Source organism: Corvus kubaryi, unplaced genomic scaffold, assembly GCF_017639235.1.
Source record: "Corvus kubaryi isolate FWS band 111438036 unplaced genomic scaffold, C.kubaryi_AGA036_p1.0 137, whole genome shotgun sequence".
Taxonomy (NCBI): Eukaryota; Metazoa; Chordata; class Aves; order Passeriformes; family Corvidae; genus Corvus; species Corvus kubaryi.
In genome coordinates this window covers 30,555,646-30,579,392 of record NW_024580671.1, presented here as the reverse complement: position 1 = coordinate 30,579,392, position 23,747 = coordinate 30,555,646, and the positions used below count along the sequence as shown (strand labels likewise).

The following is a 23,747-nucleotide window of genomic DNA, read 5'->3' as shown; positions in this document are numbered from 1 at the left end:
ATTTTTTACAGCATTCTGCAGTGTTGCATTCACAGTTCAATTACTCATTCTGTAGGGAGGAAAAGAATCTTTCCCTTTATGTGCTATAAACATCCTGCTTGATGATTTCCCAGTATTTCGCTTCACAGTTGTATTACTAGAAAAAGAAAAAATATCATTCCCTATGCACCTTTTTCATGCCCTTCTGGATAACATCGTCATCAGTCTCAGCAGCATGGGAACATTCCCAGTGTTGCACCCAGCCTAGCTGTGAGATGAGGTACAGGCTCTCCTGTAGCACAGTTCAGACAGAGATCAAGTGTGGGATCCTCTGCTTAAATGCAGCTCCTGAGCAGAGTAGAGGGACCTGTGCTAAGGCTTCCCACATCTTTCTTTGAAGCTGGACACCTGCAGCCTTTCTAACCTTGCCTGACCCGAGCAACTACTGCTTTCTGAAAAGTCAATGTCTTGTGAGTATCACAGTGTTTGATAATGTCATGATACTTTTCTGCTACTTGTGCCATGAAGGACACAAATTTGTACTTATTACTAGACGTCAAACAAACCACTCAACTCATCCTTTCTCTGGCAGCTCTGCCTCGCTGGGCTAGCAGTTTGTCTTTGGAGCTGATGTGCTGTGGCACAGGTCAGAAGGACGGTTTCTATGGGTGCTGCCTCTCCATCAACTCGTTTTCCTTGGGAGACTTCTATTTTCATTGCCCTTCAATATATGCCACACAAGGAATCATGTAGCCCTAATTCACTACTCTAATCTGTAATTTGAGCCTTTACTAACGTTTATGAAATTTTAATGAATACTGCTTTCTGCTAGCCTTGAAGTAGTAGACACAGAAAAGAGCTGTTGCCAGTACAGGCGTCGGACATGCCTGAGGAGAAGGGGGAAATCTCTGCTGGAGAATTGCCATCTGCAGCTGTTTACACTGGGTCATTAATGCAATACATTGCTGCTCAGTAATGCTATAACCATATTTTACACTATTACCATCCTTCAGTACTTTTATTTAAACACAGCAGCATCAGCTGTATGTGACACCAGCCACTGATGCTGCATTAGCATGCACCTTTGCTCTCCACAAAGTTTTGAACAGGTGAAGTCTTTACATGTTGACTATTTTGGCAGGCTATATTGTTCTACAATTTATCAGTTGACAACTTTTGCTGCCTCACAGACATTGTGTTTTCCCAAGTGGAGAACCTTTGGCTGAGCTCTGGAAATATATGCGTTTCATAGAAATGAAAAGTTATTAAATCAGTACTGTGGGGGAATGCGGAGGAATGATCTGTTTGTAATTCTGGGAAAAACAATTTAGAGCACTGTTTTTAAGCTTAACAAAATTACTTAAAATCTTTCACAAAAACAACCAACCTTTTTCATCTGGTCTCCAAGGATTTTGTTTATCTTTCAGATCTGTTTGCTGCAAAATACTGATAATGCAGAAATTCCATGAGGCGTTAAATCTCCATCTACCAGTGGCTTGCAGAATTAATCAAATTACCTTTTAAAGTTAATGCAGTCGGTGAGAAGAGTTTAATGATATTCAAAACCTTCATGGTAATAATTACAGATGAAGAGGGTCAGTCAGTTGAGAATTAATGCAAAAAGTGCACAGAATGATAATCTGAATTAATGTATCAGACCGTGCAGAAGGCATTGGGAGAGTGAGCCATGAAAATAAAATTCATTTGCTTCCATTCAGAAGAGTGAAATAAACTTGCATGTGTGAGAATTTGAAGTAAATGATGAATTTGAAGTTTAAGCTATGCTAGAGAAGAGGTGGCAGGCTGAGAGAGGTGAAGGAAGGGAAGAAATGGAGAAGAGAGAATGAATGGGAGTTAATCTGGATTATCTCACAAAATTTAAAGCTGTCAGTCTTTCTATCGGAACTCAAAGACAGAAGCTTTTCCACAAATTTCCCTTACCCTGAGGCTCTTCATCTTTTTGATTTTCTGTATTCTACATGCATGGTTTATCCATCTTTTTAGAAATGATCAAATATTCTTTGAGGGCAGGGTTTTAGCTGTCCTTTCCCATGCAGTTCTTATTTCTTTTGATAACAAAAAAATGGAGCAATCCTGAAAGAACATTCTTAAAACTTAATTCAATGTATCCCCACTTAAATTGAGTCTGGGTAAGCTCAGGCTGCACTCAGGTCACACAGAAATGGCAGAGGAGCAGTCTGTGTCCCAGCAAACGTGGAGCTGAGCACTCATGGGACCCGAGACAATTGCCTCTGAGCACCTTGTCCTTCTGGTGGCTGTCATCAAAAAGCACTGTCACTGAGGATGTCACAGTTCCCGGGTACGTGGTTTGAGATGCCGCACAGTGATGTTGCTGTCAGAGAAGGGTTACTCACCACATTCTGAAAACAGGCCTCTATTGCAACTTGACTACACCAAATATCCTTAAAATTATAGTCAGCTTCTGAAAATCTTGAGCATCTTGATCATTTATTTCCCACTTACAACTTTTGTCACATGTATGTGACTTGAATATACCTGTTTATCCTGTTCCTCTGAGAGATATTGTCAGTTGCTGTCTTTTCCATACTATTAAATCAGTTCAAACATCATATTATAAATGCTTCTAAAAACTGAGGAAGTGTTGCTTTTATGGTTAATTGCATATTGAACTTTTGGTGTGCTGTTTTCACATTTCAAGCTTCACTGCATGTCACCGTTCAGATCCTTATTTTGCATGTAAGAAGGGACTGTTGAGTGTGCCTGCTGGGTCCCCTGTGGAGAAGCTCTTTATATAGCACTACGATTATGCAATTGGGCTGTAAGGGTGCAAACAATGTTTCTGCATAACTACATACCGCACTCTTCAGATCAGCAGTGCTCTAGTTACAACACCCAGAAAGTTGCACTGAAAGTGGGTATTTTCAGAGGTCCAAGCTGATCGTGCATATTTTCTTCATTGCAATCATAGAATCTTTAGGTTTGAGAAGACCTTTAAGATCATTGAGTTCAACTGTTAACCCAGCACTGCCAAGTCCACCCCTAAACCATGTCCCCAAGCCCCACATCTAGCTGTCCTTTAAATACCTCAAGGGATGGTGACTCCACCACTTCCATGGACAGCCTCTTCCAATACTTGACAGTCCTTTAGGCAAAGAAATTTTTTTCTAATATCCAATCTAAACCTCCCCTGTGCAAGTTAAGACCATTTCATCTGGTCCTGCCGCTTGTTACCTGAGAAAAGAAACTGACCCCCACCTGGCCACAGCCTCCTTTCAGGCAGTTGTAGAGACCAATAAGGTCTCCCCTGAGCCTCCTTTTCTCCAGGCTGAATACCCTTGGCTCTCCCAGCTTCTCCTCATCATACTTGTGCTCCAGACCCTTCACCAGCTCTGTTGGCCCTTCTCTGGACACACCGAAGCATGAGCATGTCTGTCTTGTAGTGAGAGGCCCAAAACTAAACACAGGATTAAAGGTGTAGCCTCATCAGTGCCAAGTATATAAGTATCTAAAGGGAGGGTGCCCAAGAAGATGGAGCCAGGCTCTTTTCGGTGGTGCCAACCAATAGGACAAGAATCACAGGACAGGAAGTGATGCACAGGAATATGAAGAAGAATTTCTTTACTGTGCAGGGGACCAAGCACTAGAACAGGCTGCCCAGAGAGGGTGTGGAGTCTCCCTCACTGGAGATACTTAATAACCATCTGGATGCAGTCCTGTGCTCTGGGACATCCCTGCTTGATCCCACTTGGTCCCTTTCAGCCTGACTGATTCGCTGATTCCGAGTAGGACAATCAGTGCCCTGATCCTGCTGGCCACACTATTCCTGATACAAGCCGGGATGCTATTGGCCTTCTTGGACCCCTGGGCACACACTGGCTCATGTTTAGCCACTGTTGACCAGCACCCACAGGTCCTTTGCTACCAGGCAGCTTTGCAGCCACTCTGCCCCCAGGCTGTAGGGAATCCTGAAGAAATGTCAAGTGTGACAATGTGCCATCAGTGTGACTCTGGTTCATCTCTGGAGGCTGCTTTATTATCCATGGGCTTCTGTAGGGGACCAGTCTTTTCCTGTTGCTGCTTTTGTCCTCCAAGAGTACTCCCAAGAGAAAGCTCAGTAGCTTCTTCCAAGTCTTCTACAAATCTCACGGTGCAGCTGTGCCTTACCTGGTGCTGGTTTTGCTGCTTTATGAAGCAACTGAAGGACAAACTGAGCACATCACACTCTGGCTTTGTGCTTCAGTAGTCCCAAGTAGTGACATAAGGATATACATAACTGCAAAACCAGAGACTGAATATGGTTCGGCTTCATTCAGCAGAGCTGACCTTGCAATAACACCTGATGTATTGTCCCACTGAGAGTTTTAATCAAAGCACTTAAAAATGCTGCAACCCTTGTTTTTCTGTTGCATTACAAAGAAATTCGGCACTTTCTTTGCTTTGCTGCAAACATTTTTGTTTGCGTGTCCGTCATTTGAGAGTTGCAGATAATTGGTGTGGCTCTGTTTGATCTCACAATCTGGCAAATAAAATTTAAAAAGTGAAATTCCCGTGGTGTAAGCATTTTCTTACGAACTGCTGAGAAGCAAAAATTATTATAAAATGTTACAGTTAATCCCTTAGTGATCTTGACATTTGCAAAAGGAGCAAGTGCACGAATACTCCTTAAAGTCCTATGATTAGGGAGCGTATTCAGCATAAGCAGAGAGTTGTTTTAAAAATAAGTGTTGGTGCTTTGTGTGACACATAGTTATATGGACACAGGTTAGCTCCCTCTTCTGTACTGATTTCTTCTGAAAGATCCAATAAGAGTTTCCAAATAAAAATTTGTTATTAGCACTATGAAGTCTAAAGCCCTGCTTTGAAGGACTTCCTGTAAGACACATCAAGATTTTCCTTCAAACCATTTTCCAGTTGCCTTTTACCTAGGCTGAGACTCCTGTGAAAACTGGACAGACAACATAGATTTTTCTTTAAAAAAACTGAGCATGAAAATAGTTTTAGCCAAAACTGAAAATTAAATCCGTATTTGTGATGCCTAATCCCTATATATGCTTCAAACCTGTTAGAAATACCTCCTTCCCTGTTCCCCGCTCTCATCACCTCCTTCCCTGCACGGTTTTGCAGCAGGTAAACCATGGAGGAAACTGTGCTGCAGTGTAGTGCAGGTTGGTTTGGTGTTCTGGTCCACATGTTATCACAGGGTGTGAGGTGACCAAATATAACCATCTCCTTCTGTGTCATTAGCAACAAAGAATTGATCTATGAGAAATTAGGTCTTGGTTATTTGCTGCTGCCGAGATGGTGTTTTTCCCAGGGCAAAGCACTTTGGTGGTGGTGGGGGCATAACTTGGGCAGAGAAACCACAGCAGCTGCCATGCAGCCAATTGGCTTCATGTATTTTATAACCATGTTGAAGGACCAAAGATCAGATTTAACGGCTTCAAGGGAGGTTTTGGAGTACAGTGCTCTTTAATAAACCTCCTCACTGCTTGTGACAGGAATACATTAAAGTCAGCCTTACACTTTTGTTGAGGAGGTTCACCAGCTGCCCTACAAATTCTCTTCAACCGCCCTTTGTTCTGAGCATGGGGAAGAAGAAAACTTTCAGCAATTTGCCTCTGCTTTAGAAAAAAGGTCCTGCCTTCTGCGATTGCTTTATGGATTTAACTGCTGATATTGCATGAGTTTTTTAGAAAATGCAAAGGTGATGCTTTTGGCCATGTGTTTCTCACTCATGCCCTTTCTATCTCTCCTTGGGAGTTTCTGTGCATCCCAGGCATGTTACAGGGTTGGAGTCCTGGCACTCCAGGCAGGTCTGGGCAGGCAGTACACCCCAGGGCTCACAAATCCCAGCCAGTACTTAGCTGATTCCCCCCCTTCAACTGCAACTGGAAAAGGACAGTTAACATCTGTCCTGAGAACATCCATCCAACTCCAGCCCTAACAGAATTTAATGGTTAGCTCAGAGTTTTGTAGTTTGGTAGAAAGTCACTGCCACAGCTGGAAGCCTGTGCTCGGCAGAACATCACAGGGTTATCAAAGTTCAGGTGTGCTGGTAGGGCCCTGGAGGGGATTTTGTCTGTTCAGACACAGGGCAGGTACATTCAGATTTGTTCATTTCTCAGTTTCATTTCTGACTTGTGCATGGCCATGACAGCATGTACACTTTGTGTAACACCATGCAAGTTCTTTTAACACTGAAACACTTTAACACTTTAACAGTATATGTCAATCTTGCCTGGGGCTGGACCCGTAATGAAAGCAAAACCCATAAGCTTTCTTCCTTCCCATTTCTCATTTTCAGCAGGTGTTTGATCCAAGCACCGCCTTTCCCCAGTGCCATCTGCAGTCCCTGAGCAGCTGCTTCTGCTGCCTTTCATTTGCTGAACCCAGAAAGTCCATTTTCTTAGTATATGATACATATGCCTTTTGGCATGAGTCAGAATCATAGATTCATAGAATAGTTTGGATTGGAAGAGACCTTTAAAGGCCATCTAGTCCAATGCCTCTGCAATAAGCAGGGACATCTTCAGCTAGACCAGGTTGCTCAGAGACCCATTCAACCTGACCTTGAGTGTATCCTGGAAGGGGGCATCTCCACCTCTCTGGGTAACCTGTTCCAGTGTTTTACCACTGGTAAAACTAATTTTTTACTATTTTTTAATAGGAAAAAAATTCTTCCTCATGTCATGTGTGAATCTACTGTCTTTTAGTTTAAAACCATTACCATTTGTCCTATAGCAAAAGTCCTTATTGAAAAGTCTGTCCCCATCTTTTATATAAGCCTCCTTCAAGGAGAGGTCTTTTCCAGCCTAAGTAATTCTGTGATTCTATGTCTAGCTTTGGTATTTTAGACTTAAGCTTCAAGAAATTATAAACAAAATAGTTGATCTATGCAAAAGAATACAGAAAACACTCATACACAATATTAACTGAAAAATAGCTTTGAAGGGAAAAACTAGGTGATTTTTAACTGGTAGCTAATGAACAAATTGTCCAAGCCTGCTGAAGAAATGATCTGTGGGTAGGAGGGATAATTAATTTATATGGATTCAAAAATTCCTCCTGAGATGTCAGCTGGTATGCTGCAATACAGCATGAAATATTCAAACTGTACAGTTTCAAGAACAATCCTAGAAAGTCACAAAGAGTCTGAAGGATGAGGTAGGTGCTCACTGGGTAGTGCTGTATTTCACTTCATGTCCAGTTTCTGCACTGGGAAGATCATGCTTCTGTGGCGAAGGTGTGGCTGGACTGCCCCAGCTACAGAACCTGCCAGGCCAGGCTTGGAGACCTGAGCATAGGCGTGCTTGATGGTGGCCAAGGGCATGAAGTATTCTGAATTGGTCCACACTCTGGTGATGTGCTGGATCTTCCATTGCTGCTGTTATGCCAACTGAGACGTCTTCGGGGCAGTGTGTAGTGGGGGGCTTTCAAGTCCTGTGGCAGTTGCCCAAAGGTTTTTCAATTTCTATGGAGCCAGCAGAGCTGCAGGCAGGTTTTTTGGGAGGCAGGTTGGACAGCCTATAGTGAAACATGATACAGGGTTGATAGTCTGCATACTTTGGGTTCCTTGGCTGTGAAAGGAGGAGAGTATTTCCATCACACAGTTTAAAAACAATAAAGTTGTAACTTACTACAGAAATTTCTAGAATAGAAATTAATATGGAATTGTGCAAAGTACAGCTTTCCATGTCTTATTGTCCTTGAATTGTGCCTTTCTTGACCTTACTGCAGGGAGAGTTTGTGGTAGGGAATTCTCTGTGTTGCATGTCCGTGTCCCAGCTAGCACCTGCTCAGCCTGCAGCTCAGGTTTCAGGCCTTGAAAAATAGCTCAGGTTTTGTTTTCATTCCTATTCAAAATAATTGTCACCTTTGTCATCCTCCATGCAGATCCAGTACTTACTCTTAGGACAATTACAGCAGCTCTGCTTGGGACATCCCAACCTTAGCTACACAGGCTGATGCCACTCCACTTCAGCACTGGTTTGCCTGGGCTGTAGAGGTGAAACTAAAACAACCATGTGCTCTGTCTCTAAGATGAGGCAATATTACCACATGCTTCAACATGTGCATTCCTGAATCTCTAGATGTCCATACAAAAATAACAGTATTATTGGGGGTTTTTTAAAGCAGTAGGCTTGCCTATATTAGGCTAAAAAAACAGAGTTGCTCTTTGCAATGTTGCAGCAAGTGGACTGCAAATCCCAAGAGAAGCCTTGGTTTTACAGGGAATGATGCTCCAAAGCTCCTTTCAGGCTTGAGTCCATCCCTAGAGGGGCAGGTCGTGGCACTCCAGTGTGCTTGTGCAAGCGGATCATGAGGATTCACATCACTGCATGTTGGACACGTGGCTGCAATGAGGGAGCTCTCTGAACCACGGCCCTGTCTGAAACCAGGGCACATGTACTCTGGTCATGATTGTTATGAGCTAATCACTTGTTAAGAAAAGACAACTTAGATATTGGAACTTTTCCAAGGGCCCCAGAGACTTGGTGTTGTCCTTATAACTAGTGAGCCTGTTACATGTTTGGGCTATTGCATTTCCTAGGAGTCCAGGATAGGGTTTAATTAGTTTGCTGTACCATATACTGAGAATGTGCAATACTCTGGACATGGTGCCTGGTATTGGTAGTTATAGAAAACAGTTATATTTATAGTAGAACTTGAAAATCAAGTCAAGAGTGTGAACTTAAATTTATATATATTTTTTTTTTGCTTAAACCAAGAATAAATTAACTCCTTGTTGGGTATGCTACACAAATAAGCAGAATAAAAATGTATGCTTGCATAACACTGAGCTTTCATCCTCATCTCTGCATATTGAAATTATGGATTCATTAATTCTCCATTGTCTGTTTTTCATTTATTTTTGTGAACCATTTATTGCTCTGGAAACAAACACCTCTTTTAAAACAGAGAACTGGCAAGGATTACCAGTGACTCTGTGGATTTCCCCAGAATACACTGCCAGTCAATTTTAGCTGCAGTATTTTTGATTAACAGGTTATTTAGCATTCCTGCTTTTTTGATCTTTGACTCTTCACTGAGATTGTCAACAAAGCTTCAGGAAAAGATCACTTACAGCCATGTTGTCAGGGGACCATGGTATTGGTAGTAAATGATATATTAAATAAAACCCACCTGGTAAAATTGCTAAAACAAGGAATAGACTATTTAACAGAATAAAGAAAAAGCATTAATTCCAGTTCCTGAAAAGAAACAACTGGAATTTAACTTTGTTCAGGAGAGGAACCCTGTGTTCAGGGGAGATGTACACAGAAAAAAGGAATGTGGTGGAAAATTCTTCAGTCCCTCCCTCAACCCCTTGTTACTGACTGGGAGCCCAAGTGCTGTCATCCTGGCAACTTAAATACCAGTAGCTACATGATGGCAAGGTTAAGTGGTGTGGACAAAGATGAAATAATGAATTTAATCAAGGCTGTCACTGTTCCCTTCCAGGGATGAGCATGCAGTATTGTTGAGGTGCTCATTTTTCATGTCCCTCAGTGTTACACTTTCACACGTGCACCCTGCACCTTGGGTAACAGGCATGCCTTTGAAGGATTTCTGTTACAGTGGGGAAACTGCAACACGCGTATCAGTCAACGAGGCCCGTGGAAAGAATATATATATCGACCGATTCTTGATAGATGTTTCAGAGAGATGTTTATTTCTCCAGCCGCATGGCCGGGGCTCTGCCGAGGAACTGAGGCAATCATGGGACCCGAGGGTCCTTGCCCACGCAGGGAACACAAAACAACCCATGGGGAACGAGGCTGACCAGGGGCAGGGAAACCCCGTGTCTGTCCCCTCAGGGCCCCTCTCCCAGGGCTCCATGACAGGGGGAGGAGACCCCAACATTCTTCTTCCTTCAGGATTACAAGAAGGAGCAAGATGTGGGGGAGAAGAAAAATGGGTGGGGAGATACTGGATGGAAAGTGTGCTCGTGCTAAACCTTCTTGTAGTGGTTTGGTTCAAAATATCCATTACTTACTTATTTTCCAGTGAGCAGAAGCAGCTGAGTTCTTATCCAAGCCGCACCGTGGCCGGCCCACCCCGAGCAGGGCCCGGCCCAGCCTCACTGGACTGCACCGCGGGCCCCCAGTTACCTGTCCAAAAGCCAGAAGCAAGAGAGCTTTCCTGGGCTTTGTTTGTTCTTAGATGTGGATCACAGAGGCGTGTCGAGCTTCTTAAGTGGCTTTAAAAAGTTGCCAATGTTCAAACTAGCCGGTTGATTGGTTCTAGAGGAAGCTGTAAGCACCTCCTTGCAAAAGAATCACTTCTGTGGCTGATGGAGCCCTCTTTAACTAAAAACCCAAACTATGCTAAACCATGATGCTTCTCTTGTGAAACTACATGTATAATACCTTTTTTTCTGTGAAACTGTAGAGAATCAGTTTTCTGTGCAGATCACTTGTGGTTTGTATGCATGAAAATGCAGTCTTTCTGGTGCAGTGAAGAGCTTTCCTGTGTAGTTTTACAAATTGCTTTGTTGTATTCATGTCTTTTTTGTTGCTTTATTCTCCGGTTAGGAAGAGAAATAAGGCAAGTATGACTCCTTATAATCTGCCCACAAATCACAACCTGCAAACCATAGAATTATCTCCTTTTGAGTCCTTCGTGAATCTCAGTAACTTTGGGCTCATGAAGCAGCAGATCTTTTGTACACAACTCAGTTATAAAAATGTCATGTGATGTCTACTCCACCCACAGATCCTGTATTCCTGAGCTGTCTTGCTTTCGCCATTAAAAATGCATGAGTTATTTCTAGTTTTGTTTTCACCAGAGGTTCATTCATAGGAATTAAGACTAAAACCCTTAGAACTAAAATACTTGCCTCAAAAAAAAAAAACCAAAAAAAACCCCCAAAAAAAACAGATAGGACAAAAATCTCCCAATTGTGCATATGTCTGGAAGCATGGGTTAGAAAACTCTTGTGACCCAGGAGCAATAGATGCACTCATGTGCTCCTCCCTGGAGGAATGTGCTCATATCCAGTGTGAAGAACATTCCTCCATCAGGGCCTCCTCATGGACATGTTTTTTGTGTCCCAGTGGCAGACAACCAATTTTTGGGGCAGAATCTGCATTTTGCAGCAAATATATAAATAATATGCACATCCTGAAAACATTACTTTTCCTGCCTTTGTTATATGTACATAATAATAATAATATTAATAATAATAATAATAATAATAATAAACCAATGCAGTCATTGGTTTATCCAAAAATCCTGACATCCCAGAAACAAGCACTGAAATGCATGAACACTTCTGTTGTTTGGTTAGATTGACTAATTGCTCATAAGCTTCCTAACAACTCCCCCTCCCAACTGGATTCAAGGAAACTCATTCTTTAGTATAATTAAACCTTTCTTTTTCACAAAAGTAGATCAAATAAATTCATACTGTCTGCTCAAGCAGCCCTGTCTCTCTTTGGCCTGGAGGAGGCTGAGTCGTTCTTTGCTGTTAAATGAGGTATTGATTTCCTATTTCTGCTGGCTGACATCCTGTCATACGAAAGACTTTAATCAATAGATCATATGTCAGCTGTAGTTATTTCACATATTGGATTATTATTAACATCATCATCATTTTTATTAGTTTGCATTTCTGCCTGAGCTGCTCTGGAGTACTAGTGTGCCTTTCCTCTTGCTCCTTCCTCCACCTCCTTTCCAACACAAGAGACCTCTCAGCATAAACTGCCAGAGAATAAACTTGTGCTGCCTTATGCCAAAAACAGGTAGTAAAATGAGGGATTAAAGGGAAAACTTCCCTTCCTCAAAAACCTACCGCTGCGATACGCCTTCTGTATCATCCTGAGTGAGCTGTTCCACCTTTCCTTGCCTGGTTCTTGCTGTACCAGATAAAACATGAGCTTCTCTCCTTCACATTTGTGATTGCAGAACTTCACCTGGCAGGGTAAGAGCATCATCCCTCTCCTCTGTGGGAAGTGAGTTGGGTTCCCTGCTCCTACCAGTGGCAGGTGCCCACTTTCCCTTTGCTCACCTTTGCTGCCCAGGGGGCAGCTGAAGTCCCAGATCTCGTCTCACCACAGCATTGTTGTACTGGAGCAGCCACATTAACATGAGTTGTCTGTATATCCTGCGAAGTGCAGTAATTAACCAAAGGACATTTTGCCCTTTATTCTGATCTCATTCGTGCTAGTTTTTTACACAACTATTGGCCTCACTTGTCTGTTACACAAAAATGGTTGAGAGCTGGATCAAGTCTACATTTCAGGAGAGAGACATTCTGCTACCTGTATTGTCAATCCACACGCCTCATTTTTCACAGGATCTGCGGGGGCTCCAGGCTGCTCAGATTTAGCCTGTGTAATTTGTCATATCTCCTTTTCCCAGGCTTTTCTGTAGTGATGGATTTCTGTTGTGTCTAATGCTTTTCTGTCAGTTTTAAGGTCCTTTATTGGCAAAAGGCCCAACTGGAATCTCTAACAGAGGAATAGGACACAAAAAGTAATTTCTACAGTTGAATTCTTTTTCGCTACAGTGTTCCTTTGCACATCTAACACATAATTAATGGCAAGAAATTCTCTAAGAAAGAAGTTAATGGTTGGTTTGGGGCATTTTCAGAAGGTATGGATATTCAGTGAAAATTATGCACCTTGCTTATGAAATTTTTTTTCATGTAAAGCTTTAATTTGGTTAAGAAAACAGCAAAGGCTTTTGTTAGGGTATTTGTATACTCATATAATTAAGAATGTGTAATGAAATCTTGCATTGCTATTTTAAAAATTATTTGTAGCTTTCAATCAAAATAAATTAGCTGCAAAAAGAATACATTTTAAGACACCTACTAATGAGTTTTATACGCTTTTTTCTTATAGAATCATAGGCATTTCGGCTCCTAATTGATAGCAATTCTGCCTCCTCATGCTTCCAAGAGGGCAAAGCATAGTTCTCTGAAATACAGAGAAATATGGTACAACATTTGACCTTCAGGTCTTGAGAGACAAAGTTATCCAAAACATAAAGCTTTGCACTAGAACCCAGAGCAAATCTTGTGATGCAGAAGCAAATCCTTTCATTCTGCTGTGTGCAGCCAATAGTCTAATGATGAAATGTTTTAGTTTCAGGCTGTTTGAAATTCCCATTTAAATGACAGAGAATGTAACGACTTTAAATTCTTTGACTTAGGAAGAAAATAGGAGCTAGCAAGATCCCAAGTTATATCCTAAGAAACTTTAAAGTGCTTATGCATAACAGAGATTTTACTTTGTATGTGAAACAGTACATTATGTACTCATCCTACATTTTCATAGTTTGTTTTCAACATTGGACTTCTGTTTCAACGCAATCATGAAAAGCTCTCTATCTGTAATTTCATGTAATTGGGCTGTGATGAGAGCTAATGGACAGATAAAATACCTTTTGACAGCTTTTCAAAATCCGTGGGGAAGGCAAAATACCCATTCTTTTTACATAAATTCATCTCTGAGTAACAGTTTTGATTATGGTACTCATAACTGGGGGAGATGCTGCCATGCAGCAGAATTACTCCTAATGAATCTAGAAATTCATCTCCCCAGTCTGAAAAAGGAGTCATCTGACATTTTAGCTTTTCAACTTTAACTTGGCCTTTAAAATCATACCTTCATGATTTTTCCTTCTGACTTTGGAATGAACCTCTCCTAATTTCCATGAAATTCTTCCTTTCTCTCCACAAACTGTTTACTTGGGTTAGGGTTAGGGTTAGCGAAAGTAAACATGAAACCTTTAATTTCTCCCTTTTCAGAAGACATCCATAGTGAGCCAGCAAAATCATTGAATATTGGTATGAAGCAATTAAAAATGTTGACTTTCTGAAGTCAGTAGTAATTTTGCCTTCATTATTATTTCGAGATTTTTCCACAAATAAGATATGCGCTTTCACATAAATGAATCCTTTCAGATAAATCCAAGTCCAATAACAAGCAATGCAAGCTGTATATTTCTTTTCAAACTAAGGACTAAACCTTAATTGTTAATCCAGGCCAAACTACCCATAACTTGAATAAATCTGACTTTTTTTTTTTTAATTGAGTCGTAGCTTTTTTAGGTCATAATCAAGACCATTACCTAGTTTAGCCAAACTCCTAAGCACACATTTAAGAACATGCTCATTGGTTTTGATAACTTCAATTCAGGGCTGAAGTTCCCTGCTGAGCTACTACTAATACTTTCACTGCCCACTGTAACACTTCATAGATGAAGCTCCCGTTTGAGCCAGTACAGGAAGAAAAGCCAGCTGGGTTACCCTGACTAAAGAGTTTAGTCTCCAGCACACCACCAGGAGGAACATGCGGTGCTGACATAATCACTTTCTCCTATGCATTTTGAGTTACTGGTTTAGGTCTGTAGATTCAGGCAGATCATAAACGTTCATATGGAGATTATTAACAACATGTCAAGAATGGATACAAAATTCAATTAGGTAACAATCGGTTTTGCAAGCACCTGTTCTTTCAAAACCTAGTTGTCCACAGATTTATGTCGCTTGCTTGATTGGCTTTAGGACTGAATTATAGTAAGATTTTCTGTTATCCCTGCACATACATACAATCTCTTCCTGCAGAGTAGGTTGGCAGCAGTGTGCAGGCAACCATTTGACACCACATCTCTTTCAAGTCTCACAAACGGCTGAGGTAAGCCTGTGGGTATTTGGACCACAGTGTCTTCTCTGTAGCCTGCAGCTTCTGTGGAGTCTGTAGGATCTATGTCTGGTTCTTCCTGAGACTTTTGATCTTTTGTCCAACATAACTGAAACTGGACAATAGATTGGGAAGTTGAGCGTCCACGAAAATATGCTTTTCAGTGCAGTCCAGAATGATACGAGAATAACCAGGAGCTCATCTGCAGAATGAGTATTTTCCAGGTCTGCTGGAAGCTGGAAATATATAAATAAGCTAGTCAGGATCATTCAAGATGTAGAAAAGTATGGCACATTTTACCAGGCCTCCCAGGGCAGAGCTGTGTAGCTCCAGCTGAGCCAAACCATACTTCCTCCTCCAGAGGCTGCTGCTGCTGGAGGATGATGCTCTGGGGCTGGTGGAAACCCATCCAGTTTCCCTAAGGGGGTTTGCAGCCAGACCCTTTGGAGAACATACCTCTAGAAACATTTTTAGCACAGAGATGAGTTACAGGAGACAGAACTTCATTCAAGCTTTCCCTTCCTTCATGTCTCTAAATGTTTTCTACCCCCATCACCCTTTTCCAGGCTGAGGACTTGGAAGGTGCTTCTTCCTCCTGTGAATCTGCTGCTTTCTTGTACAATTAGCACCTCAGTTCACCTGCTAGACATTTTCTCAGTTCTGCTTTCATTCCTCAATGCCAGGGAAGATGAGATTGCAGCTCATAAACTTTGCTTTAAGATTAGTTCTCCTTGCTGTGTAGTGGTGTTGGTTTTCTTAGTCTGGGCCCAACTGCCCCAGCAGTCATACAGCTCCTAACTGAGGAGGTACAACTTTATTCATCTGAAGGTTTCTCCTCCCTAAGGTAGTCAAGATCTTTCTTCCCCTGGATCACATGGGAGGCCCACTGTAGTATTCAATTCAATTTATAAAATTAGTCTGGATATTTTAAAAAATTCCTTAAGAGCATACTCAGTGTAAGCTTTGGATTTCTTCAAGAGTCTGCTTGCAGCAAACCAAGAAGAAGTTTAGATTTTAATTTATTTCTCTCCCCTGGATATCAGTCGCTTCACAGGTTTCACAGTCAGAGTGGGTTTCAGGATTATGTCTGCCATTACTTCAGTGCTGTCTGTGACAGTGAAGCATGTGGTATATGCAGGGTTTAATTGAACCCTGTGTTGCTTTTTAGGGTACTCCTTATGACTGCTTCACCAGACTTGCTGCCAAAAGGCAAAAATCTTTTCCAGTTAAGGTTATAAGGACTTTTTTTATTATCATGACAGATCTACCTAAGCACACATGAAAATTTAATTAACTGTAAATTTTTCTCAGATTCACAGAAGCTGTGGAGGAACCTCAGGGCTAGTCTTACAGCAGTTTTCAATATTTACAATCCCTAGCACATTCCTGAGTTTTTCACCTTTGGAAAAAACAGCATAAACCTTCATCTTTCTATGTTGCTTTTAATAGCTGGAGGAAAGGCAACAGAAATCTTATCTCAAAGGTAGCTACACCTAATAACTATGGCTTGTTATGTTAGCTCAGACTGGAGCCTTTTACTATTTTAGAGTGAGATTGTTGGGCTAATTTCAGTTAGGTACTCCCATAGGAATGCCCCTATACCTCCTGATTGATGGAAATCTATTTCCTATGCAAAAAAGGTTATAAGAATTGCAAATTTCTCAGTCTATGGCTCTGGAATTTCAATGGTTTCTGGAAGATTTCAGAGTTCCTCACTCTGGCACTCCTGCAAAACTCATAAACGCTACAAGAGCAGAGACCTTCTGGTCTGGGTAGCATATAATGCTGATAAATTTTATAGCAGCAGGGAGAAGTGCTGAAGGCAAAAGTGTCTCTACTACTCCAGCTTTACAAATGCCACAGGTGTCGTTAGCCTGTTGGGTGTTCTTGATCCTAGCCAAAATAAGATCAAAGAGGGATACCTTCTCATACTTAAATATGAATACATTTTACTCTCTTCTTGTTTTCTCAACCCTGAATTGTAAAATGTCAGCTGCACTGGAAAAAAAAAGGTTCTGTCTTTCTGATTTCCTACACAAAGAAAAGAGATTCCTTGTAAAATCAAAGTAACCCATGAAGAAAACAGCCACTTGTGTAATGTTTGTGTAGAATATGTGAATATGCACTTGTGTTTTCATCAAGCCACTAAACAAAGAGGTACATTTCTATTTTTAGAAGAAAAGAGACAAAATTAAATAAATTAGATAAGAAGTTCTGCTGGAATATCCTGGGTTTTTCAGGTCCATTGCTGCCATTGTCCCAGCTGCAGCTGGGACCCATTGGGACACCCCTGAGCTTGATCCAACCTAGAAGGGATATCTAGGACAGGGAAGCTGCCAGACCACAAAGCCTCATGCAGGCTTGAGTATTTTTATAGGAACCACAGCAGGGAAACACCTGAGGTAGAGACTAGCTTCTTAATTTTATATACATCACTTCCTTTAGCAATTATCAACTAAAACAGATTCACATTTGACAGAATCCATTCAAAAGGAGGATACACATTTTGTGGAGTTGAAAGCATTTCGTCAGTACTCTTTAAAAAGCAGGATACTATGTGCTATAATTTATCAATTTAAAAGGAAGTTGTGCTCTCCACAGAGATCCAAGAAAATTTGTTGGCTTTAAAAGGGGCCTGTTAAGAGGAGGAAGAAAACATGTTTTGGGTAAACCAATTGCTACAGTAATTATCATTTTTGGTGAGATGGATCACAAGAAATATAAAAAATGTTCCTGGAGCTTGACTGGCTTTCATTACATATGACGCCATCACTTTCGTCTTTAGACCTCACCTTACATTCTGCTGACTTGTTATCCCTCTGGACCATGGTACTTCTTTACTAATCACATTTATGTTCACTTACTCACATCGCTACATTTCTCTGCTCTGTTGTATCTGTCCATTTTCGAGTTTTTCAATAAAATTTCAGGTCTCTGCTATTGTGGTATAGCTGCTGGAGCCCCCAAAAGACACTGGTATTCTGGAAATTTCAGTTGGAGGTTCATAAACCATTTTTAGCCCCACAATAATCTCATGCCTACCTGTGCTGTTGTACTGAATGAAAGTGAATCACTCCATGCATTAACAGTCCTAGAACACAGAACTGCTTCAGTCTTGGGTCTGCCTATATCCAGATATTGTGTCTGCTGTAGGAGGAGATTTTCCCGTCAGTTTTGCCCCCCTGCTGTGCATGCAACACAAGGAACCATGCAAAGCCAAAAGGAGGGCTCTTTCTTTACCCCATATATGATGTGCTCTTCTGGAGAATTTTGTGGTTCCCCTTTACTCAACCCATCCTTCCTAGAAACTGCTCCTCTCGTGCGTCCACAGCACAACAGATATCAAGTGCAGCCATGGCTTGGATCTGTGCATGGAAAATGGTGTGATTCTGTCATCTACCACATCTGGAAGCATCACCACTGCCACCAGAGAGAGTGGCCAGAGACCCTCAGACCACCTCTATTTCACACCGTGACCTGGTACCTTTAGTGATGAGAGATACAACTCCAGCTGACTGGTGGGTTCCAGTGCAGGAGAAGGTAGCTGGGGGGCAATGGTTTCTTGAACCACACTTTCTTGAGCTTTTCAGGCATAGCTAATGTAAGTGAGGAAAGACAAAGCTGCTTTGAAGGCTGAGAGATGGTAGTTGCTTAAATTATTTCTGAACGAAATACTTTGAAAACTGGAACACAGGGAAGAGGCAAAATTAATGGATAAAATCAGAGCTGATTTCCAGCTGAGCTCCACAAAGCATGTGGGGAATGATCCCCAGCACACAGGGAACCAGAACAGGGGAATGCAGTGAGGAGCAGAGCCCAAAGCTCTCAGTGGGTCCTTTGACACACGTGCTCAAAGTAAACAGGGGGGATGTCCTTCTGAATGAGGATCAAATAATAAAATATGTCCTTTACGATACAGCATGAAGTGCTGTGAAATTATTCCTTAAAGACCTGGAGCTGCCCTGGAAGCCCCTGGGCTTATTCTTTGCAATCAGAGGGTTTCAGAACAATTCCTCCAGATGCCTGCCTTGCTCTCTCTCCCCTCTCTCTGAGGGGAGCAAAGGGTAACAAACCAGCTAAGGTCTGCTCAGGCTTAGTGCCTTCCTCCAGCTTCTAGCAGCCAGGTAAGGGTTATCCCACCAGTTATAAAGGTGTGAAAGAGCAGACTCATGCAGGAAAGCATCGAGGTGCTAAGAGGGTCAGTGCTTTACCCTGGATAAAATTTATCTGCTGCGCAAGTAGATAAACATCACTTCAGCTTTGTGCAGGAATGGACTTAGTCAGCATCAGCCACATAATGGCAATGGATCAATTCAAACAGAATCATAGAGTGGTTTGGAAGGAATCTTAAAGATCATCTAGTTTCAACTCCCCACCATGGGCAGGCACACCTTCCACTAGACCCCATTACTCATGTTACATCCTATCTGGCCTCGAACACTTCTCGGAATGGGGCATCCACAACTTCTTTGGGCAGCCTGTTCTAGTGCAACATCACTCTCCTAGTGAAGAACTAGTTTCTAATAAATCTCAAATAATAAATAAATAATTAAATAGCAACTAAATAATAAATAATAAATAAGAATTCATCACATCCTCCATATGCTTTCACAAACAACACTATCAGGTCCAGCTTGGATGAGAAATGCCACTGCTGCAGGACATCCATCAGGAAGAGAGAAAGAAACACAAGAGTTTCTGGCAGATACTTCATGGGTGGTATCACATGCTCAGTTATATCAGTGATGCATTAAAACTGTTCTTTTTGTATACAGCAAACTTACAGAAAATGAGTATGCAAGCCCATCAGAAAAGCAGTCTCTCCTTCTGGCTCCCATGCGACTCTCTGGTGTGAGCATCTGAAAATCCTGCTTAACTGCTGTCCTAGCTGGTGGAGGAGAGGTGAAGCAGGAGGTCTTTGAAAAACTGAACAGCTTGCAACCCCTGCCCTCACAGGGGCCATTCCTTTCTCCTAGGAGATGACTCCATAGGTTTGTTTGAGGAAAGAAATCCATATCTGATGTTGCACAAAAATTGCAAGCAAGGTTTCTGGTTACAGGACGATCAGAAAGCATATCAATGTGATCCCATATTGTCTCCTTCAGATCAAAGAAATGTGACCTGTTCCTCATTCCCCTGGACTCAAGATCAAAGGGATCAAGCCTTCACCTGAAATCTCTAACAGGTTCCCTAATGGGCTTCACCACCAGACAGAATTCAATAAAAAAGTGTTCTTCATTAAACTGAAATGCAGATGTGAACCCTTCCAGGATTCTTTAAGTCAAAGAGGAAACAAAAGGGATATTTTGCACTTCAACATATGACACTATTTCATGCACTGGCAAAAATAATCTAATTTCTCAGAGTGGGGCCAGGGTGAGCTCCAGGCTGGTTTTGAACTGTGCTGCTGGGGACTGGAGGCTTTTCCTTTCCCAGACATGGTGTTGGAGCATAACCATGTCACCAAGGTCAGCATGGCTGCTCCGGTGCAAGGAGCTACCAAGAGAGGAAAATCAGCTGCTGGCACGTGGTATCTGTGAAAAAGGGCTGAAAATACTGACATGAATCGTTGCAGTTTCTGCCTGGGTTCAGGTGGCAGAGCTGGTGGTCTCCAGCTGAGTACCAGGTCACACCTCTCCCTGGCACAGGTGGGACTCCAGCCGCAGCGCTGACTTTCCTTTGCCTGCATAAAGCAGACTCCTTGTGCTGCAAGTGCTTTTGATCAGTCTCCAGCCATGGCCAGAGATCTCTGGGGTTCTTCTCAAACCTGCCTTGTCATGAGGTTGCAAACATAGCCCGTCTCAGTTTTTCTCCCCAAAGTCCTTCCGTCTTTTTCAAGTTTCTTTGAACGAAGGACTTTGCTTTTCACAGATGGGTTTCTGGGTCAGCATTATCAAATAATCCTGGTACTGAGGGCACATTTTATACCAGTGAGATAACTTACATCAGTTTCACAAATGAAACAATTTTTAGGGCAAAGAAAATTTTTTTGCGTAACTACTTCTGACCTCATTTTTTCAATTGTGGGAATACTTTTTTTTTCAATACCATTTGGTTCATAGCAATAATCATTTGAGCCCAAGTGAGGTAAATAGTCTTTCTGTGCCTTTTTTTTAATGGGAAGCAGCTGTGCTTTGGATATTTGTTAGCAAATAACACCTACACATGAAAAAAGAAAACACAGACTATGCTTCAGAATACATGTTTCGTTTATCACAAGATAAGCACACAATTTGGTCATCATGATATTTATCAGTTTTCCACAAACAGATTTTAAATGCATTTTTTTGCTCTGTGTGGTTTTTTGTGAAAGGGAGGGATTTTTTTCATTTCTGCACCCACCCTGGAGAGCAGTGAGCACAGCACTTCCAGGCATATCCCAGAGATGCACCCAGCACCTGTGGCATCTCAGAAACCTGAAAACTTGCAGATTGGTTAAAGGCCAAAAGGGTCTTTGTGTGACTGTGGGGCATTGAGAGGTTGCTGTCACTGAAGTCCTAAGGATAAAACCTCTGACATACACCCAGAGATTTAATTCATTTCTTCAGACCCTTATAACTGCTTAGCAGATGCAGGCCCCATCAATATACTTGCAGCGTTACTAGTGTGCTTGCAATGTGCCATAAAAGAGATGGGAACCTTCTCCACTCTCAGGCAGCATTTCCAGACTGCTCCAATGATTGTGTGAAAGTGGGAATTTACATAATTTCCCCATCTGACAGGGAAATGGTACCTGGAGAATCATTTTGAAGGCATAGTTTTAATACGAAAATCTTAAAATATTTACTTTAAAAAGGGGGTAACATTCACCTGGATGCAGGCTCCCCAGAAATTTAGGCTTGGTTTCTGAACCACATAGAGTCTTCAAAATACATGTTCACTCCAAATGAAGCCATATCTCCAGCTTAATACATTTTTTGTGTTGAGCTCAACCATCCATCTCAAAAGTTGAATACTCTAATTCAGAGCATTCAAGATTTACTAATGTAGCTCTCAAATTGTAATGCAGATAACAGTGCCTCTCTGTGAAAGCATTCAATTTAGAGATAAAATAGAGAAGGACTCTATTCTGCATTTCAGTATTGGTATAATTTAAATGCCACAACAGTGCAATTCATTCTTGCATGCCTTTGGCTAACTGTCATCACAAAAATGGTGTGTGGAGAGAGGGAGAAAGAGAGAAGTTATTATAGAAGAAATATACTGGGAAAAAAGTGATTTTTATGGTAGAAACTGTACCTGTGCTATTATTTTTGTTGCACAGCTCCGGTTACACTCTGGTCATAAATTGACCATGGGTAGGCTTGACCTATAAAATACATTATTTTTCAAGGTCTGCCAACTATTTTTCTATTATCAGTTCTGGTAATTATTGTATTTGCAAACAAAGAAACATTAGAACTGAGAACTGAAAAACTAGAGTCTCAGAGATTTCCTGGGTTCAAACATTCAAGCAGAGTTACCTTCAATAAATGGTTTTAATGCACTGAGGAGGCTTTTACCTATGTGTGCTGCAGTACCAGGATTATCAATGGACCAGATATCTGAATGAGAGAAGCTCAGTATTCTGCACTCAGATTTTCCTGGCTGTATTGTTTTAGAATTATTTGCTCACATTAGAATTAGTGGGAATAAATTATTTTTAGCTAACTCTAAATATTGTTACTCAATAAAAAGAGATGTGTACTTGAACTTTAGCAAACCTGGGAAAAGTCTCATAAATATTAAAGAGTGGTACATTTTGTGCAAAGTCTCTTTAAGCAAGCCTGCCTATTTCCATAGGGCAACAGTGTCTCAAGCCCATTTAAATAAAAATTGGTGATCATGTTTCTTTTAAGATAAATAATGCATTAAAAGTTTCAGTTAGATCTCATTCCCAATATAACTCACCCATTCTCAAGCCAGTATTGTGGTTCAAAACAAATGTTCAGGTCATCCACAAGGTATTTCTGTCAAAACAACAGAAGAGCTGTCAGTCTTCAACATCTCTTTTCTTACAGTAATTCTTCTTTTTACTTAGATTCCCATTTAACAAGTCTTTCTATTGTTCAGAGACAAACTGGTTTCTGAGGTCTGCAAATGCTCTCATTCACTTAGAGGAAGCCTCAATCAATGTGATCATTGGAAGTTACCATGTTTTTAAAACACTGAATTAAATTGAAAAATATTTTGGCTGTGCTACAGTGAGGATTGCAGCAGTGAGGAGTACTGTTTGGTTTTGATTAGGAAAATAAACTGTAAAGGACAAAAGAGCAGAGTGGAGGGAGGGAGGTATACTAGTTCTGATTGTGTCCTCAGTAGAGTGACTGCTGTCTGTGTCCAGTGGTAGGATTACTACCAACAGTGTTGATGTCTACCTGAGCATCATATGAAAAAAGGCTCCTCATTTCTTCATAACCTGCTCTGTCAGGTACCCCTGCACATGTGTGCCTACGGTGAGGTGGAGCACAGCAGAGAATCAGTGTGAAGGTGTGGCAGAGCAGTGCTTGGTGATCTTCAGTGCTTGCAGCCACATTCATTGTGGCTGTATGAAGGAAGCCACATTAGCACTCCTTCCCTTCTGCAAAGCACAGCACTGTTGTGGCTGGGGTGCACCTACATCAAAGCTGGTGAAGCCCAGGGAGTGCTGCGCTGTGCAACAGGAGCTCAGGTCTCTGCTCGTTCAGTCGTCTTTCTGTCATACACCACTTTGTGGTGTATATTCCAGGAAACACAAGGAACTGTAAAAATCTTACAGTGATCAAGCTAATGGCTAGCTTAGAAAAATAGATAGAAGTTTATTTTTCTGTTTAATTTTACCTAATGTCAGCATGTATTGCTAGCTCTGTAGGTGTTTGATCCTCTTGTTTACTCTGTAAGGCTCTTTCTTACTTGATACCTTGAAATAAGGATATCCATGGGCTATTTAGCCTTTTTGTTTTCTCATTAAAAAGATAGCATTCCCTCAAACGTAGATAAGTGCTGCCTTCTAAGTACTTCAAATGTTACTTTCCTTTTGATTTATGGCAGGGTAGAGAACAATTTTCTTCAGTATATCAGCTTTTGTTCACTTATTCACTAAAGAGTCACAAGCTTTTCAGTTTGTCTCTGATGCAAGAATTATTTTTTGCCTTTATTGTGCTATGTCCATTAATA

The 23,747-nt window shown here is 41.4% G+C and overlaps 1 protein-coding gene and 1 long non-coding RNA gene across 4 annotated transcripts in view; one reads left to right on the top strand and one right to left on the bottom strand.

Moving 5' to 3' along the window:
• Positions 1-23,747, top strand: part of LHFPL3 (LHFPL tetraspan subfamily member 3) — a 240,280-nt gene that overhangs the window by 101,587 nt on the left and 114,946 nt on the right. The gene's annotated exons all lie outside the window — the stretch shown is intronic.
• On the bottom strand, positions 13,550-22,751 carry LOC121659823. Its single transcript, XR_006014465.1, has 2 exons — positions 22,503-22,751; positions 13,550-14,848 (listed from the first exon to the last, which is right to left on the bottom strand). It is a non-coding gene; the product is annotated as an uncharacterized LOC121659823 (long non-coding RNA).